The sequence below is a fragment of the Pristis pectinata genome, chromosome 4 (genome assembly GCF_009764475.1).
Source record: "Pristis pectinata isolate sPriPec2 chromosome 4, sPriPec2.1.pri, whole genome shotgun sequence".
Lineage (NCBI taxonomy): Eukaryota > Metazoa > Chordata > Chondrichthyes > Rhinopristiformes > Pristidae > Pristis > Pristis pectinata.
Genome location: NC_067408.1, coordinates 107,425,620 through 107,443,278, shown reverse-complemented (window position 1 = coordinate 107,443,278; position 17,659 = coordinate 107,425,620).

The following is a 17,659-nucleotide window of genomic DNA, read 5'->3' as shown; positions in this document are numbered from 1 at the left end:
TCTCCTCCAGAATCCCTGCCAGATCTTGTGGAATGCTTTGTGCACACTGCAAAGGTGTTCAAAGAGTAGTGGGAGTGGCTCTTTAGTCAGGAGATCATTGGATGTGACAGGTTAGGGAAAGCTTAGACCTTCTGTCCTTTGACCCACAGCTTCCTGCTTCTTTGTGGTCACTTCCTCTTGTTATTCCTATGGCATGTGGAGGGCTTCAGCATGAGCTGGTGCTTAGGACACACACTGTTAAATATAGAAACTAAATACAGAAAATGCTGGAAATATCCAAGAAGTCAGGCAGCACCTATAAAATAAAAGGAAGACTCCCATAAAGTTTAGAATAGCTATAGAAAAGAATATAGGTCATTTCAAGATAAAAATAGTCGATTGGAGAAGGGCCAGTTTCAATGGCATGAGAACAGATCTGGCTCGGGGAAAATTGGAATCAAAACTTGGCAGGCAAAACTGTGATTGAACGACGGGAGGCATTTAAAGTGGAGATGTTTCAGCTCCAATCTAGGTGCATTCCCGTGAGGGAGAAAAGCGAGGGAAATTAAAGCCAGAGCTCTCTGGATGACCAAAAAATATTGGGAGAGAAAAAGAAAGCAGAAAAATATGTATGACAGATGTCAGGTTGTTAACAAGACTGATTACAGATAGTTCATAGGGGAAGTAAAGGAAATCAGAGAAGTACAGAGAATGAGGGAAGACTGGCAGCAAACATAAAAGGAAATCCAATGATATTTTATGGGCAAGTGAACAGAAAGAGGGATGAAAAAGAGAGGTAGAGCTGATTTCAGTCCAAAAGTATTCATGGAGGCAGAGAGCATGGCTAAGGTATTAAATAAAGAACCAGCAAGGAAGAAAATATCTTTATTAATCACATGTACATCGAACCACACAGTGAAATGCGTCTTTTGTGGAGAGTGTTCTGGGGGCAGCCCGCAAGTGTCGCCACGCTTCTGGCGCCAACATAGCATGCCCACAACTTCCTAACCCGTACGTCTTTGGAATGTGGGAGGAAACCAGAGCACCTGGAAGAAACCCACGCAGACACAGGTAGAACATACAAACTCCTTACAGACAGCGGCTGGAATTGAACCTGGGTCGCTGGCGCTGTAATAGCGTTATGCTAACCACTACACTAGAGTGCCTGACAGATGCTGCTAGAGTCTCAGCAAAGGAAGGTATAGTCAAAATTCTAGATAGGCTAAATATTGAAATCAATGAGGATATTAGCACGGACAGCTGGAAAATCACCTATAGCCCAGATGGGATGCATGGATAGGTCACTGAGGGAAGTAGGGGAGGAATTTGCAGAGGCCCTGGCCAAAATCTTCCAAACATCAATAAACTCATGAGTGGTGCCTGAGGACTGGAAAACTGCAAATGTAACATCCTAGTTCAAAAAGGGGTGGGAGGATAAACAAGTGATTACAGAACAGTCAGTTTAATCTTGGTGGTGTCAAAAGTTCCAGGAACAATAGTGAGGAACAGAAATAGCAGTCTCTGGGACAAGTGTGAATTGAGTATAGAATTCCAGCAGAAGGCAAATCATATGCAATAAACTTGATAGCCTGTTGATGATGTAACAGAGAGGGTTATTGAGGGAAATATGGTTGATGTAGTATCTATGGACTTCCAAAAGGCATTTGATATGATGCCGTATAATTGGATTGTCATTAGATTTGAAGACCATAAAATAAAAATGTCATAGGTAGCAATGGATAGAAAATTGGCCAAGAAACAGAAAGCCAAAAGAAATTGTGGAAGTTCTTTTGGACTGAATGGAAATGTACAGTGGAGTTCCCCAGGGGTTGGTACGAGAACCAGTGTTTATCTTAACATACATTAATGACCCAGATTTGGTGTACAGGGCGCAATTTCCAAATATGCATGTGACACAAAACTGTGAGGGGGACAGTAATAGACTTCAAGAAAATATAGATGGGCCTGTGATTGGACAGATTAGTGGCAGATGAAACATAATGCTGAGAAATGTGAAGTATTATATTTTGGTAGGCAGAATGAGAAGAGGCAGTACACTCTTAAGGGCAAGACCCTTAATGTTGAAGAGCAGAGAGACCATGGGGTGCAAGTCCATGACTCATTGAAAGTGGCTACACAGGTAGACAGGGTTGTTAAGAAGGCTTATGGTATGCTTGCATTTATTAATCGAGGTATTGAGTATAGGAGTCAAGAAGTTATGATGCATCTCTATAGAACTCTGGTTAGGCCACATTTAGAGTATTACGTGCAATTCTGGTCACCTCACAATAGGAAGGATGTCGAAGCTTTAGAGAGGGCGCAGAGGAGGTTTACTAGGATGCTGCCTGGATTAGAGGGCATGTGCTATCAGGAGAGGCTGTACAAACTTGGGCTCTTTTCTCTGGAGCGCAGAGGCTGAGGGGTGATCTGTCGGAAGTGTATAAAATTATGAGGGGCACAGATAGGGTGGACAAGCAATATCTTTTTCCCATTATTGATCCAATACCAGAGGGTATGCATTTAAGGTGAGAGGGGGTAGGTTCAGAACAGACTTGAGGGGTTGGTTTTTTACTGAGAGAGTGGTGGATGCCTGGAATGTGTTGCCTGATAGGGTGGTGGAGGCAAATTCATTGGGGGCTTTTAAGAGGGGCTTGGATGGGCACATAAATGAGAGGAAAATGGAGGGATATGGTCATTCTGTAGGTAGGAGAAGGGCCTGTTCTATGCTGTACTGTTCTATGTTCTACAAGTAGAGAGCACAATTCTAAATGAATTGAGAGATTTGGGGATACTTGTGCATCATTCATTGGAAGTGGTAGGGCAAGTTCAGAAAGTGACTATATCAAAAGATAGGGGATCCTGGGCTTTATAAATAGAGGCTTAGATTAAAAAAGCAAGGATGTCATAACGAGTACTTATAGAACATTTTTTTTTTGGCCATAACTCCTGTATTATGTCCAGTTCTGGGAGAGATGTGAAGGCTTTAGGGAGGATGCAGAAGATGTTTACCAAAATGTTTCCAGAGATGAGGGGCCTGGGTTGTGTGGATAGATTGAGAAGGTGTGGTAGTCCAGCGACACAACTAAGTGACAGCTGTGACGGCATCTGTCACTTAGTCAGTCCCTGAATTACTGTGGGACTACCTACCACAACTAGCCCATTGGTGATGATAGGGACAGGATGTTGGGATCTTCTCCACGTTTTCTATGGCTAATGGTCTCTGTCTACATAATGGTTACTTTCAATCGGCTTCATGGACAGAATTTGTGTGATGCTCATTCCTCTGTGCCTTTGCTGCCTCCGATTATATGATGCCTTGAAGGTCCAAACAATTGGGGAATCAAGAAGTAGAGGGCATAGGTTTAAGGTGAGAGGAGAAAGATTTAAGAGGAGCTTGAGCGGCAATATCTTCACACAAAGGGTGGTATCTATGTGGCATCAGCTGCCAGAGGAAGTGGTTGAGGCAGGTACAATAACAACTTTTAAAAGACAGTTGGACAGGTACTGTACATGGATTGGAAAGGTTTAGAAGGTTATGGGCCAAACGCTGGCAAATGGGACTAGTTTCTATTTGGCATCATGGTTGGCATGGACTAGTTGGGCCGAAGGGCCTGCTTCCGTGCTGTATAACTCTATGACTCTAAATAAGTAAATCATGAGATATCGGAGGATTGACTTTATATAAAACAATGTAGAAAATTCCTAGAAATGCATAAAGAATGAAATCTTTTTATAGAGAAACAAAGGACTGCAGATCCTGGAATCTAGATGAAAAACACGATGATGCTGGAGGAACTCAGCAGGCCAGGCAGCATCCGTGGAGAAAAGCAGGAGGTCAATGTTTTGGGTCAGAACCCTTCTTTGGGACTGAAGGTAGGAAAAGGGGAAGCCCAATACATAGGAGGGAAAAGCAGAGCAGTGATAGGTGGACAAAAGAGGAAAGGTGGGGTGGACACAAGGTGGTGATAGGTAGATGCTGGTAAGAGATAGTGGTAGGCAGGTGTGGGGGAGGAGGGGAGAGCATATCCACTGGGGGATGGGTCAAGGGTAAGGAGAGAAAGGAAAAAAAATGTAGAAAAAAGAGAGCTAGGCTAGGAAGGGGAAGCAGAGATACATGGGTGAGCTCTCTGGACCACAGTCGGGGAGAAGCCCTGGTTAGAAAAGAAGTTGGACATCTCAGATGTCTTGGAATGGAAATCCTCATCATGGGAGTAGATGCGGCAGAGGCAGAGAAATTGAGAAAAAGGAATAGCATCGTTGCAAGGGACAGGGTGGGAGGAGCTTTAATCAAGGGCATCGGTGGGTTTGTAGAAGATGTTGGTGAATGAGGAATGTCCTGAGATGGAGATGGAAAGATCGAGGAAGGAGAGAGAGGTGTCAGAGATAGTCCAAGTGAATTGTAGAGCAGGATGAAAATTAGTGGTGAAATTTATGAAACTGTCGAGCTCTGCATGGGTACAAGAGGTGGCACCAATGTAGTCGTCGACAAAGCGGAGAAAGAGTTGAGGAATGGGGCAAGAGTAGACTTGGAACGGAGACTGTTCAACGTAGCCAACGAAGAGGCAGGCATAGTTGGGGCCCATGCGAGCGCCATAGCTACGCCCTTGGTCTGTAGAAAGTGAGAGGAATCGAAAGTGAAGTTGTTCATGGTGAGGTCAAGTTCAGCCAGGTGGAGGAGAGTGTTAGTGAGAGGGAACTGGTTCTCTTCTTCCCTTTCTGAGCCTCTCTCTCTTTTTTCTACCTTTTTTCCCTCTCTCTCCTTACCTTTGACCCATCCCCCAGTGGATCTGCTCCCCCTCCTCCCCCACACTTGTCTATCACTATCTCCTACCTGCATCTACCTATCACCACCTTGTGCCCACCCTGCCTCCTCTCTTTTGTCCACCTATCACTGCTCTGCTTTTCCCTCTTATATACTGGGCTCCCCCTTTTCCTATCTTCAGTCCTGAAGAAGGCTCCTGACCTGAAATATTGACCGCCTGCTTCTCTCCACGGATGCTGCTTGGCCTGCTGAGTTCCTCCAGCATCATCATGTTTTAAATCTTCTTGTACATAACTTGAGTTAGTTATTGCTTTTATTGTTAAAATGCTTTGGGACCTTGAAGTAGTGAAATAGATGCTTGTTGCTCTGAGTGATTGTTTGATGAGTGCAGAACTTCACCCTCATTGGAGGTGGTACCTAGCTACCCAATTCCCTGCCTTGGTTACAGGCCATTTGTGCCTGGTGTCTTGCCATAGGCAGACCCTTCCTTATATTCTCTATCAAATTACACAAATTTCATTTAATTCCTTTTGACATAGAAGGAGGCTCTTCACCCCTTCAAATCTGTGCCAGCTCTCAGAGCAATTCCAGCAATCTCATTCCCCCACATATTTCCCTGCAAGCTATTCTCTCACACTTGATTCGCCTACCATCCACCTTCACCAGGGGCAGGTTACAGCAGCCAATTAACTTACCAAGCAGCAGATCTTTGGGTTGTGGGAGCAAACCAGGGGGAAAGCAATGTGTCACAGGAGCACATGCAAACTTTGCACAGAGGTCAGGATCGAACCTAGCTCACTGGACCGATGAGACAGCAGCACTACCTACTGCGCCACTGAGTTGCTCCTGAGCTTATCTGAGATTTAGGAATCAGGAACTCACAACCTGGAGCACAACCTGCTTTACCTGTCCAAAAGCAGCACCTGTCTATTTGTACACTTGATGTAACAACACATTCAATAAGGCAAAAAACAAGATTTGGCAAAACAAATTTCGTCTGTTCAGCAGAGAAAGAAGACACTTCCCTTGAAATACCTGAAGGGGCCTGTGTTGGAGATCCATTGTGAGTTTCCATTCTGGGTAAATCCCAACCTGAGTAATTAATTATCCTTCCTGTTATTCAGTATTCACAGTGGTATGATTATTCCACAATTAATTCAGCTTTCCTGTAATTAATGCATTGTTAATAAATCACATTCAGTAACACATAATGAATACAACCAATGATGAATGATGCTAATTAGGCTACTTAATCATGTTGTACATTAGTGGAGTAAGGTTAAATGCTGCTTGTACATCATGTTAATGAGCGGTAGTTACATGTTTTGGAATATTTGTTTAATCAATGGCCAATTTACCATAAAAACTGGAGAACAAGTAGACTTTCCGTGTATTTTTGGAAGAGGCTGAAAAGGGGAGTGTGAGGGAGATTTGTACATCAATGCAACTTGTATACATGTGAGCAACTATTAAAATTAGACTTGCTAGATATAATGTATATTTTTAATATCTTAATGAACTTTACAAACCAATAAAATATAAAATAAAAACATAACTGTAAAGTAGTTCTTTATTAGTGAATGAGGATAGTTTTAAAACTTGGAATTGATTTTCTTTCTCTTCAGTGTTGATCTAAAACAGTAGTTAAATGCATTAAGAACTCAAGATAAGTGTTTTCCTCAAGATGAAGTATCCAAAATTATGAAGGACATATATAGGGTAGGTAGTGTGAAACTTATTCTCATACCAGAGGAGTCTATAATCAGAGGGCATGTGTAGAGGGGATCTGAGGAAGAAATCTTTTGCCCAGGGGGTGGTTGGAATCTGGACCCAACTGCCTGAGTGGGTGGTGGAGGCTGGTACCCTCACAACATTTAAGAAGTAGTTAAGGGCCCACAAATCACCAGTGCATGGCAGGTTATAGAGCAAGTGCTGGTAAATGGGATTAGTATTCATGGGTACGATGGTCAGATGGTGAGCTGAAGGTCCTGTTTCTGTGCTGTATGATTCTCTGACTCTAAAAGTGTGGGATGGATTGTTGGGTGGGGATTTGTTGGATTGGTAATGGTGGAGGTGTGGGGTGTGCCTTATATATTGGTGTAACTTGTACATTGATTTTTATGGTAAGGCATGGGGTAAAGAATACAGAGAAAAGAGATCCTGGAAAGGTGAGGAAAGGGCAGATACATTAGGGACATTTAAGAGACTCTTAGATAGACACATGAATGATAGAAGAATAGGGGGCTATGTGGGAGGGAAGGGTTAGATGGATCTTAGAGCAAGATAACATGTCGGCACAACATTGTGGGCCGAAGGGCCTGTACTGTGCTGTAGTGTTCTATGTTCTATGAGTTCACTATCTGAAATTTATTGATAAAGTCTCCAGGTGTTTGGAGTAAAAGAATAATATTTGCCTCAATGGAGCATGTTGACTGTCACATTCACCAGTTTTATGCAGGGTTATATCTAAAGTTATCTGAAACAAAATTTAGTTCAGTAGCACATGTTATAAGGTGCTACATGCACTGTTTTAGTTCCAAAATGATGCCTGATGAACGTGTGAGGTTTCTCACCTTGTCTATGCTAACTATGACAGGCTCCAAGCTCTGAGTAAAGGCCTCTGCAGTTATGTATGCCATTAGGTGTCTTCTCCAGATTGTCTCACCCAGCTTCCTCAGCTGAGTACTTGGCAGCAGAATGTTTGTATGGCATTAACCTTCAGGGTTGCTTGTGACCCCTGGCCTGGTCCAAGTCACTTGTGAATTGTTTCATTGTATTATCCTCTAAATTACACGTGATGTTGGTGTCTGAGTGTGAAATAGTGATAGTTTTTCTTCATCCCCATCATCAATAATACTAATGTCAAAGTCAAAGTTGAGTTAATTGTCATATGCACAAGTACATGTATGTACAGGTGCAATGAAAAACTTGCTTGCAGCAACATCACAGGCACATAGCATCTGATAAACAAAATTCACAAGAAAAACATAAACTAACGACATAAATTATACAAAGAATACAATTAGAACAAAAAAATCCAAAGTTCATTGTAGTGCAAAGTTGTCATCGTGCTCATAGTGTTGCTATATTGAGGTAGTGATTAGGATTGTGTAGGTTGGTTCAAGAACTGAATGATTGAAGGGAACTGTTCTTGAATCTGTTGGTGTGGAACTTCAGGCTTCGGTACCTCCTGCCCGATGGTAGCTGTGAGAAGATGGCATGGCCCGGATGGTGGGGATCTTTGATGATAGATGTTGCCTTCTTGAGGCAGTGCCTCATGTAGATACTATCGGTAGGGGGGACCGGTGTGCTAGTCCTATATTGGGCTGAGTCCACTACTCTCTGCAGCTTCTTATGTTCCTGTGCATTCGAATTGCTGTACCAGATCATGATGCAACCAGTCAGGATACTCTCAATAGTACATCTGCAGATGTACTATTGAGAGACTAAGTCTTCCATCACTTACTGGCCAGAATAGTCGGTGGGATCTGTGGTGAGCTGAGGGGATGAAGAAAGAGATGTGGCCATGAAACAAGCTGCCCTAACTCTTCCCGCATTCTGCACAAATATAGAGGTTGCCATGGAGTCAGTCCTGCACCAGTTATAGGCCAGGGACATTGTCTCAACCAAACTGTAAATACAGTTTTTTTTTCCTCTCTTCTTTCCACTGATTGTTGTCGTTATGGAAGGGAATTCGGACAACCACAGCAAGAAATCTTCTGGTTGTTAGAATTGCTGTGTATGATGGAGCCCTTTCCCATCATTGTGTTCTTCTTCCATATGGAAGAGCACAGAAAATAGAAATAGGAGTAGGCCATTCAGCCCCTCGTGCCTGCTCCACCAATCAATAAGATGATGGCTGATCTTCTACCTCAGCACCACTTCCCTAATCCCATATCCCTTGATTTCTTCAATGATGTTGCAGCTCTATAGAACTCTGGTCAGACCACGCTTGGAGTATTGTGTTCAGTTCTGGTTGTCTCATTATAGGAAGGATGTGGAAGCTTTAGAGAGGGTGCAGAGGAGATTTACCAGGATGTTGCCTGGATTGGAGAGCATGTTTTATGAGGATAGGTTGAGTGAGTTAGGGCTTTTCTCTTTTGAGAGAAGAAGGATGAAAGGTGAGTTGATAGAGGTGTACAAGATAAGAGGCATGGATCGAGTGGACAGTCAGACTTTTTCCCAGGGCGACAATGGTTAACACGAGGGGACATAATTTTAGGGTGATTGGAGGAAGGTATAAGGGGGATGTCAGGGGTAAGTTTTTTACACAGAGAGTGGTGGGTGCATGGAACACACTGCCTGCAGAGGTTGTGGGGGCAGATATATTAGGGACATTTAAGAGACTCTTAGATAGACACATGAATGATAGAGAAATGGGGGGCTATGTGGGAGGGAAGGGTTAGATAGATCTTAGAGCAGGATAAAATGTCAGCACAACATTGTGGGCCGAAGAGCCTGTACTGAGCTATAATGTTCTATGTTCTTTCTAAAAATCCATCGATCTCCCTACTCAGTGTTCACTCTGTGTGGGAAGTTACTAGAATGCCTAGTAGCAATATTATTGGTAATGCTGTTGTTGGAGGGATTAAAGTCCTAAAACTGTTCATTAGTTTAGAATGCGGCCCTTGTGCTGGACCCTCGACTGCCTGAGAATACGAGAGGCGATTGTTTTATGTCATGGAAGACTTCTGTCCTCTACTGTGAACTCACTTGTATTGTTTCTTTACTCATAAGTAGGGTCAAAGTTTGTTCTGAGGAGAAATCAACTTTACTTAAAAGTAAAATAAAGTAAGCACGTTAAGCTCAGGGAGATGAGCCTATTACAGACCAATTTGTATGCTCCTTTCACAGAGACACACCTGAAAACTGCCTGAAACGATGTAAATAAACAAACCTACTCATGTGGTCTCACTGACAATTGCAATAGCATTCATTTAGTAAGGCCATAGATCTTCTTGTACTTTTGTGTCTGTGACCCTTTTTCTCGGCCCAGGATTCATTCGTTGACCTGGCGGGTAGCTGCAGCTGAGACAGAACGAGCTGCTGTGTGAGAGGAATATTCTGTCTCTACTGCAGCTGGTCAGATTCTGAAATAGTTGAGGGAAGTTAAATGGGAGAGGGAAGGCCCCCAAGATTTCAATTTGTTTATGCTTCGGTCCTGTGGCCCAGTAAGAGAGCAAAACTGGGCATCAATATCCCAGAACTTAGTGTTAAATAACTACTGGGAACATGCTGGGTCAAAGGAGATGGGAAGTGGGTGTGGGTTGCCGTGGATGGCCTTTCCAATGGTGGTGAGAAGAGAAGAGCCTATCTGTGGCTGTTAGAGGAAGGACGAGCGTGCTCAGTTTTGGAACATGGTGGAAAACTTTCCTGCTCTCTTTTTAAAATTAATTTTCAGGATCTGGCATTGGTGGCAGGGACAACATTTATTGCTCAACATATTTTGAGCCACTACAGTCCTTCTGGTGAAGGTACTCCCCAATATTATTGGGTAGGGAGTTCCAGGTTTTAGATCCAGTGATGATGAAGAAAAGGCAATATATTTCCAAGTGAGGATGTCGTTAGACTTGGAGGCAAACCTGCAAGTGACAGTGTTCCCATGCTCCTGAGGTGTTGGGTTTGGGAGGTGCTGTTGGAGCAGCTGAGCAAGTAACTGCAGTAGATTTTGTAGATGGTATATACTGCAGTAATTGTGCACCAGCGGTAGAGGGGATGAATGGGTAGGGTGGCTGATGGGGACAAAGCAGCCAGTCAAGTGGGTTGCTTTGTTCTGAATGGTGTCAATCTTCTTGGGAGCTGTTGACACAGCACTCATCCATGCAAGTGGAAAGTATTCAATCACAATCCTGACTTGTGGTTGGCAGATAGTGGAAGGTCCTTGGGGTGGCTGGAAGTGAGACACTCAGTGCAGGATATCTAGCCTCTGACCCGTTCATTTGTGTGGCTGGTCCAGTTGAGTTTCTGCTCACTGGTAACCCACAGGTTACTGATAGTGAGGGGCATGGTGATATTAACGCCATTCAATGTCAAGGGTAGGTGGTTACTCCCTCTGTTGTTGGAGATGCTCATTGCCAGACACTTGTGTGGCACCAATATTGCTCACCACTCATCAGCCCATTACAGAATATTGTCTAGGTCTTGCTGCATGCTGCTTCATTAGCTGAGGAGTTGTGAATGGAATTGTACACTGTGCAATCATCAATAAGCGTCCACCTCTCTGACCTTGTGTTGGAAGGCAGGTCATTGATGAAGCAGCGGATGACAGCTGGTCCCTGACACTGCAATGAGAAGCTCCAGCAGTGATGTCCTTTAGGCTGGGGTTGATTGACCCTCCAACAACCACAGCCATCTTCTTTTGTGTAAGGTCTGACTCCAACCACCAAAGTGACTTCTCTTTGATACGGATTGACCAATTTTACCAGGGCATCTTAATGACACTCTCTGTCAAATGCCCTCTTTTTGTAAAGCACATTCACTCTCATCTCAGCCCTGGAATACAATCCCTTGATTCACGTTTGGACCAAGGCTGTGATGAGCCTGGAGTCAAGTAATCAGTCAAAAGGGCCAAATAGATGATCTTTCTTGGTCAACACTCTCATCAATCGAGTGCTCCTGGTGAAACACAAACGGGGCGTCAGTGAATTGGTTATTGGTGAGTTTGTGCCACTTGATAACACTGTCGAGGACATCTTCCATGATTCTGCTGATGATTAAGGGTAAAGTGATTGGGCTGTAGTTAAGTAGAGTGGATTTATCCTGGTTTTGTGAACAGGACACGTAGGCAAATTTCCATAATATCAGGTAGATGCCAGTGGTGTAATTGTAGTGGAGTAGCTTGTCCAGAGGTGCAGGTAGTTCTGGAGTGCAGATCCTGGGATACTGTTTGGTCCTATAGCTTTTGCCATATCCGTGCTCAGCTGTTTCTTGATATCACATGGAGCAAACCAAATTGAAGGTTTGTCTTCTGTGATGATGGGGATCTCCAGCGGCAGTCAAAATGGATCTTCATTCATCATTTCTGGCTGAACATGGTTGCGAATGCTTCAGTTTTATTGTTAGCACACATATGCTGTGCTCTGCTGAGGGCAGGAATATTCTTGGAGCCTTCTCCTGCCCTCAGCAACTTAATCATCCATCACCATTCACGACTACATGTAGTGGACTGCAGAGCTTTGGTCTGACCTGTTGGTTGTGAGAATACTCAGGTCTGTCTAGTGCAAGTTGTTTCTGCTGTTTGGCATACATGTAGTCCAATATTGTTGCTTCACCAGGCTGGCACCTCATCATGCACTACTGGCATGTGCTCTGCACTCTTCATTCAACCAGGATTGGTCCCCTGGCTTGAAGTGGTGGTAGAGTGAGAGCTATGCCAAGCCTTGGGGTTAGTGTAACTTTTTGCTGCTGCCGGTGGTCTACAGTGCCTCGTGGATGCCTGGTTTGGAGCTGCCATATTTGTTCCATCCCATTTAGCTTACTTGTGGTTTCACACAACGTGATGGAGGATAGCCTCAGTGTGAAGACAGGACTTCCCCTCCCAAAGGACTATATGGTGGCCTTGTCTACTAAAGCCAACATGGACAGATGCACCTGCCCCATATAGATTGGTGAGGAAGAGATCAAGTAGATTTATCCCCTGTGTGGGTTTGCTCAGTACCTGCTGCAGACTTAGTCTGGAAACTTGTACACTTCATGACTTGGTCAGCTCGGCCTTTATTGGTGGAACTTAGCCACTCTTGGTGATGGACATTCAAGTCTGCCCTCACTGGATGTCTGTCCCCATGTACTTACAATGCTGCTTCCAAGTGTTTCTTACAGTGGGCTTTCCAACTTGCGTGGATTCCAGAAGGAATTCTTATTAGCTATTAGCTCCAAAGATGTCTGGTGAGGAAATTGTCATGCCACAGTCTGCTTGTTATGGGAAAATTCCTTCTGGAAGCCTGTAAAAGAACATCACTCCCAAATGCCAACGATATATTATCTCAACCTTACAAAACGCAAAAAACTCAAGTCATGCAAAAGAGAATTAGTGTTGTTGGGGTCCTCCTCAAACCCAGTATCCAGTGGAAAAGATAACTACAGCAGGCAATCTATCACACCTTTACTTTGAGATGGTGCAGAGTCAATGCTGTTCCGATAAGTTTTAAATTAGACAACTTACAACAATGATTCACCACATTGATCCTGGAAAGAGAGGACGGTTTAATGGGAAGGGACCAAGGAGATAGGGGTTATATTTTCTGGAGTTTAGAAGAAATAAGTTAAACTAAAATTCCACCAAAATATTTAATTGAACTTCCCTGAGAGCACAGAAAGCTTTAAAGGTGAACAGGTATAGAAAGTCCCAGGTCTAACCCTAATCTGTGCTGAGTCTCATAATCATTTTCAATACTCCCATAACGTTACTTAAAAACTATTCAATTATTCATTATTTTTAAGATGTTGGTGTTGCCACATTTACTGACCATCCCTTACTCTCCTTGAGAAGGTGGTGTTGAGCCGCCTTCTTAAACCACTCGAGCCCTTCTGGTGAAGGTACTCCCACAGTGCTGTTGGGTAGGGACTTCCAAGACTAAGATCCAGTGACAATGAAGAAATGGCAACATAATTCCAAAACAGGATGGTGTGCTACTTGGAGGGGAACCTGCAGGTCTACTGTCCTTGTCCTTCCTGCTGGTAAAGGCTGTGGATTTGCGAAGTATTTTTGGAGTAGCCCAGGCAACCAAGTGCAGCGATTGTTGTAGATGGTCCCCACTTAACCATGTTGTGAGGGAATGAATGTTTAAGGTGGGGGATGGAGTGTTCCTACACTAATCCCATTTTATTCTCCCCACGTTCCTACCAACATGCTGCCAGATTCTACCATTCACCTATGCAGTAGGGGCAATTTTACAGTGGCCAATTAATGTACCAACACACATACCTTTGGGATGTGGGAGGAAGCTAGAGCAACTGGAGGAAATGTACACCATCACAGTGAGAAAATGCAAACTCCACACAGACAGCACTCGAGGTCAGGATTGAACCCAGATCATTGGAGCTGTGAGGCAGGGTCTCTACTAGCTGTGACACTGTGCCACCCGTTTGCTGATTTTGCTCGACTATTGAGAAGAGACTGATCGTGTGGTATTTACTAGATTGGAATTTTGCTGCTTTTTGTGAACAGGACATACTTGGGCTATTTTCCACATTGTTGGGTAGGTGCCCAGTGTTGTAACAATACTGGAACAACGTAAATACGTCATCTGTTTCTACATTGCAACACCTATCAGAACAACTAATTCATGTCATTTACCTTCCATGCAAGGAAAAAAAAGTGTAAATAACATGAATTCATATTCATTTGCCTTCTATTCCTTCATACACCTATCAAATCTTATCTCAAACTTTGACAATAGTTTCAGCCTCAGACACCATCCTTGATAGTTAATTCAACAACACCACAGATCTCTGTATAAAGATGTTTTCTCTAACGAGTTTAAAATCCTTTATTTCATGCTCCCTGATCTCTCAACTGATAAAAAAACTCTGCTTCTATTTACAATTCTTTCAGAATTTAAACCAATTGTATTCTATCGCACTATTAACCTGTATTGTTCTGAGGAAATAAAATATTTGATTATTCTTTCTCTTTGTATGCACAAGACATCATCCAGTTGAATTTGCATTGTACCCTCTACAAAACAACATCCTTCCTAAATCATCCAATGCAAAATTGCCCACAATACTCCAACTGAGGTCTTATTGAGATTTTAGGTTCACTATTACTCTTTGCTTCTACAATCCAAAGTAAAGCTTAATATTATTTCTCAAAATAATGTGCAATATTTGATGTGTTACCTTGCCCAAGCAAGGGGATAGAACAGAAGAAGGAAAGTATTAACCCTGCTTATTATAGTCAGTCAGATTTATCCCATGCAATTAATATTGCATGCAATTCAGCATACTCACTTGTATTGAATTTGGTGAATAATTCAATAGACAGTGGTTAGGTTGATCCCATGTCTAGTACATTGTGCCTGCTGATGACATTCAACTGTCCGTGTTTTGGTTTATCCCATGACTAATATGATGTGTCAAACTGTAACCCAATATGACAATCAACAAGGCAAGGATTGCACAATAGTTTATTCTTGTTCATTAAACTGAGAAGCATTGCAGCTTGAAAATGATCGTAGGCTGCAGCTCCAGGAGTATGTTGATCCTGTCCTCCCCTTTTTATCAATTTTGTCACAAACCAGCAACAAAAGAAACACACTGAGCATGATTCAGTGTTAAAAACTATTTTATTAATCACTACTTATGATAATACGTAAAATAAAAGTTAAAAAAAATGTTAGTATGTTAGAATTCAAGAATGTTAAACCTCGAACGTTAACCCCAAAACTAAACTCGTCGTGTGTGTGTGTGACAAAGTCCAAAACTCCCAGTTCCGGAACGGTTCTTAAAGTTCGGTTCCGCAAGCCATAAGGTGAAACATGAGCAAGGGCTTCTTCAACAACCACCGTTGTCTGAAGATAAGATGTAGATGTAGAAAAACATAGAGAGAGTACATACGAAATCCAAATGTTCCACGATGGAACCCAAACGACTCTTCAGTGTTTACTCGGTAGTGACTTCCTCACCCCGAAAAGCATCCGAACCGTGGTCATCCACATACAAATACCTGTTTCCTTCTACAGGTCAGCAACAAAGTGAACTCCACCGGATTACTTCCAACTTCCATACATGGATTTCAGTGGCAAACACAGTTATTGTTTCTCATCCATCGATAGAGAAAACAAGCAGGCTGGTGTCTCTCTCCCTTCTCTCTCTCTCTCTCTCCTTCTTCTTCTTCTTACTTCTTCAACAATGTCATTACGTCCTTTATCTTCTATTGACGTAAGCACGCCCCACACACACATACACACACACTCTCTATCTTAAAGGGACTTTCACTGAGTCCGTAACAATGTCAATATCCTTTTGGCCGTGACGCTGCTCTTAAAGCAATTAACATGAGAAATCAGTGTCCTGTGGTACTAATACTAATGTAAAACATGTTTGACAAAGCAAAACTTCAACCAATGATTGACATCTTGCTGGCTTCTTAAAATTACTATAACTCTGTGTTAAATATTGTGCCAGTTATGTAAAATTGCTTCAATATCAATTATCATAGTTAGCCATTGTGTCTCATTATCACTTTCAGAATGCATTGCACTCACTTGTGACAGTGACTCTCAACACTCCTGCCAAGGTCAAGGCACCAGATGCTTGGGAGCATCACCACTTGCATGTTCCCCTCCAAGCACACACCATTCTGACTTGCTAACTTATCACTGGTCAACGATCATAACCAAGTCTGAATCCTGGATTGCACTGTGGCAAAAACTTCACCTGAAGGACTGCAATAGTTCACGAAGGTAGCTCACCACCACCTTTTCAAGAGCAGTTAGGGATCGTGAGACACTGTGCTTGCCAGCAATGCCAGTAATAGAGGCCCATTCTTGAGAGCATAATGGCAACATGAACTCATGCATCAGTACACAAGTTCCACAAAAGACACAGCTGCAATATTATACGCATTTTGCAAAACTTTTCTTTGTAGAAACAGTTTGGAATATGTAGATCCTTTCATGAACTCAAGATAACCCAAACTACTTTCCAACCAACCACATCTATTTAAATAATTGCAGTATTGTAATGTAGCAGTAGCAAATTTGCTAACAAACAGTGACATGTTATTGACCAGATGATCTATAGTATTTCACTAATGTTTGAAGAGGAGCAAATATTGACCAGGATTCGTCATCTGCCCTTCTTCAGGATATCTTGAGATATTTCAGTTGCAATGATTCATCATTACGTGAGGCAGCACAGCTTCGGTGTTGCACTTGGCTCTCTCTGAGCCCACACCACCTAACTCAGCAGTCAGAGTGCACTCTGCTGAACTACAACTAACCCCACTTGCTCACAAGCTGTTTCTCAAAGAAAGTGAACGGCTTCAGCTTTTAAAAATCCACAAGTTACAGCTGTTGAGTGAAGAAGGAAACCCATGAGTTAACGAAACACTCACTGTTTGCTACAGCTGCTGGGGACAACAGGTAATTTATTATTTCACTTCAGCCAATAGGTCATTTGTCAGCTGAGGTGTATTTTTAGAAAGGAGGTAACAGCACTTAAAAGAATATAGATTTCAAATTGAAGAATACGAATGGGTTTGGAAGGTATTGGGCCAAATACATCTGCATCTTCTTCCATGAAGATAGACACAAACTATCTGTTCAGTTTCCCTGCCCTTTCCTACAACTCCCCAATCAATTTCTCCTGCCTCAGCTTGTAAGTGACTCACATTAACTTCAGTGTATATTTTCCTTTTCATACATATCCATATAAACTCTTACAGTCTTTATTACTTTTATCACCAGACCACTCTCATGTTCTACTTTTCCATTTTTAACAATGCCTTGGTCCTTTGAAGTTCTGAAATTTTCCCAGTCAGGCCTCCTGCCTTTTTTGGCAACATGACACGCCTTTTCCTTGGACCTGATACTATCTTTAATTTCTCATATGAGCCAAAACTGGATCATTTTTCCTATCTGATCTTTTTTTGTCTTAAAACTTGTAAATCAAGTATTAAATCTTTAAATGTTAGTTATTGCTGTCATGCCATTTATTGTCATACGTTTAGTGTTGCTTCCTAATCTACCCTACACTTATGTCCCTGGAAATCTCTTGTTGTGATGAAGTTTGGAGCAGGAGTTTGATGTTGGGCGTGTAAACGATGTGCCCCCCCCCCATACTAATTCATTGAGTACGATCAGAACCTTAGTGCTGAAGATGTTGGCATGGAAGAGGACACTAATATCAGTTTGACTTTTTAAAATATTCTTTCTTTCGCAGGCTGAGCCAGCAATTAATTGCGCATCCTTAGTT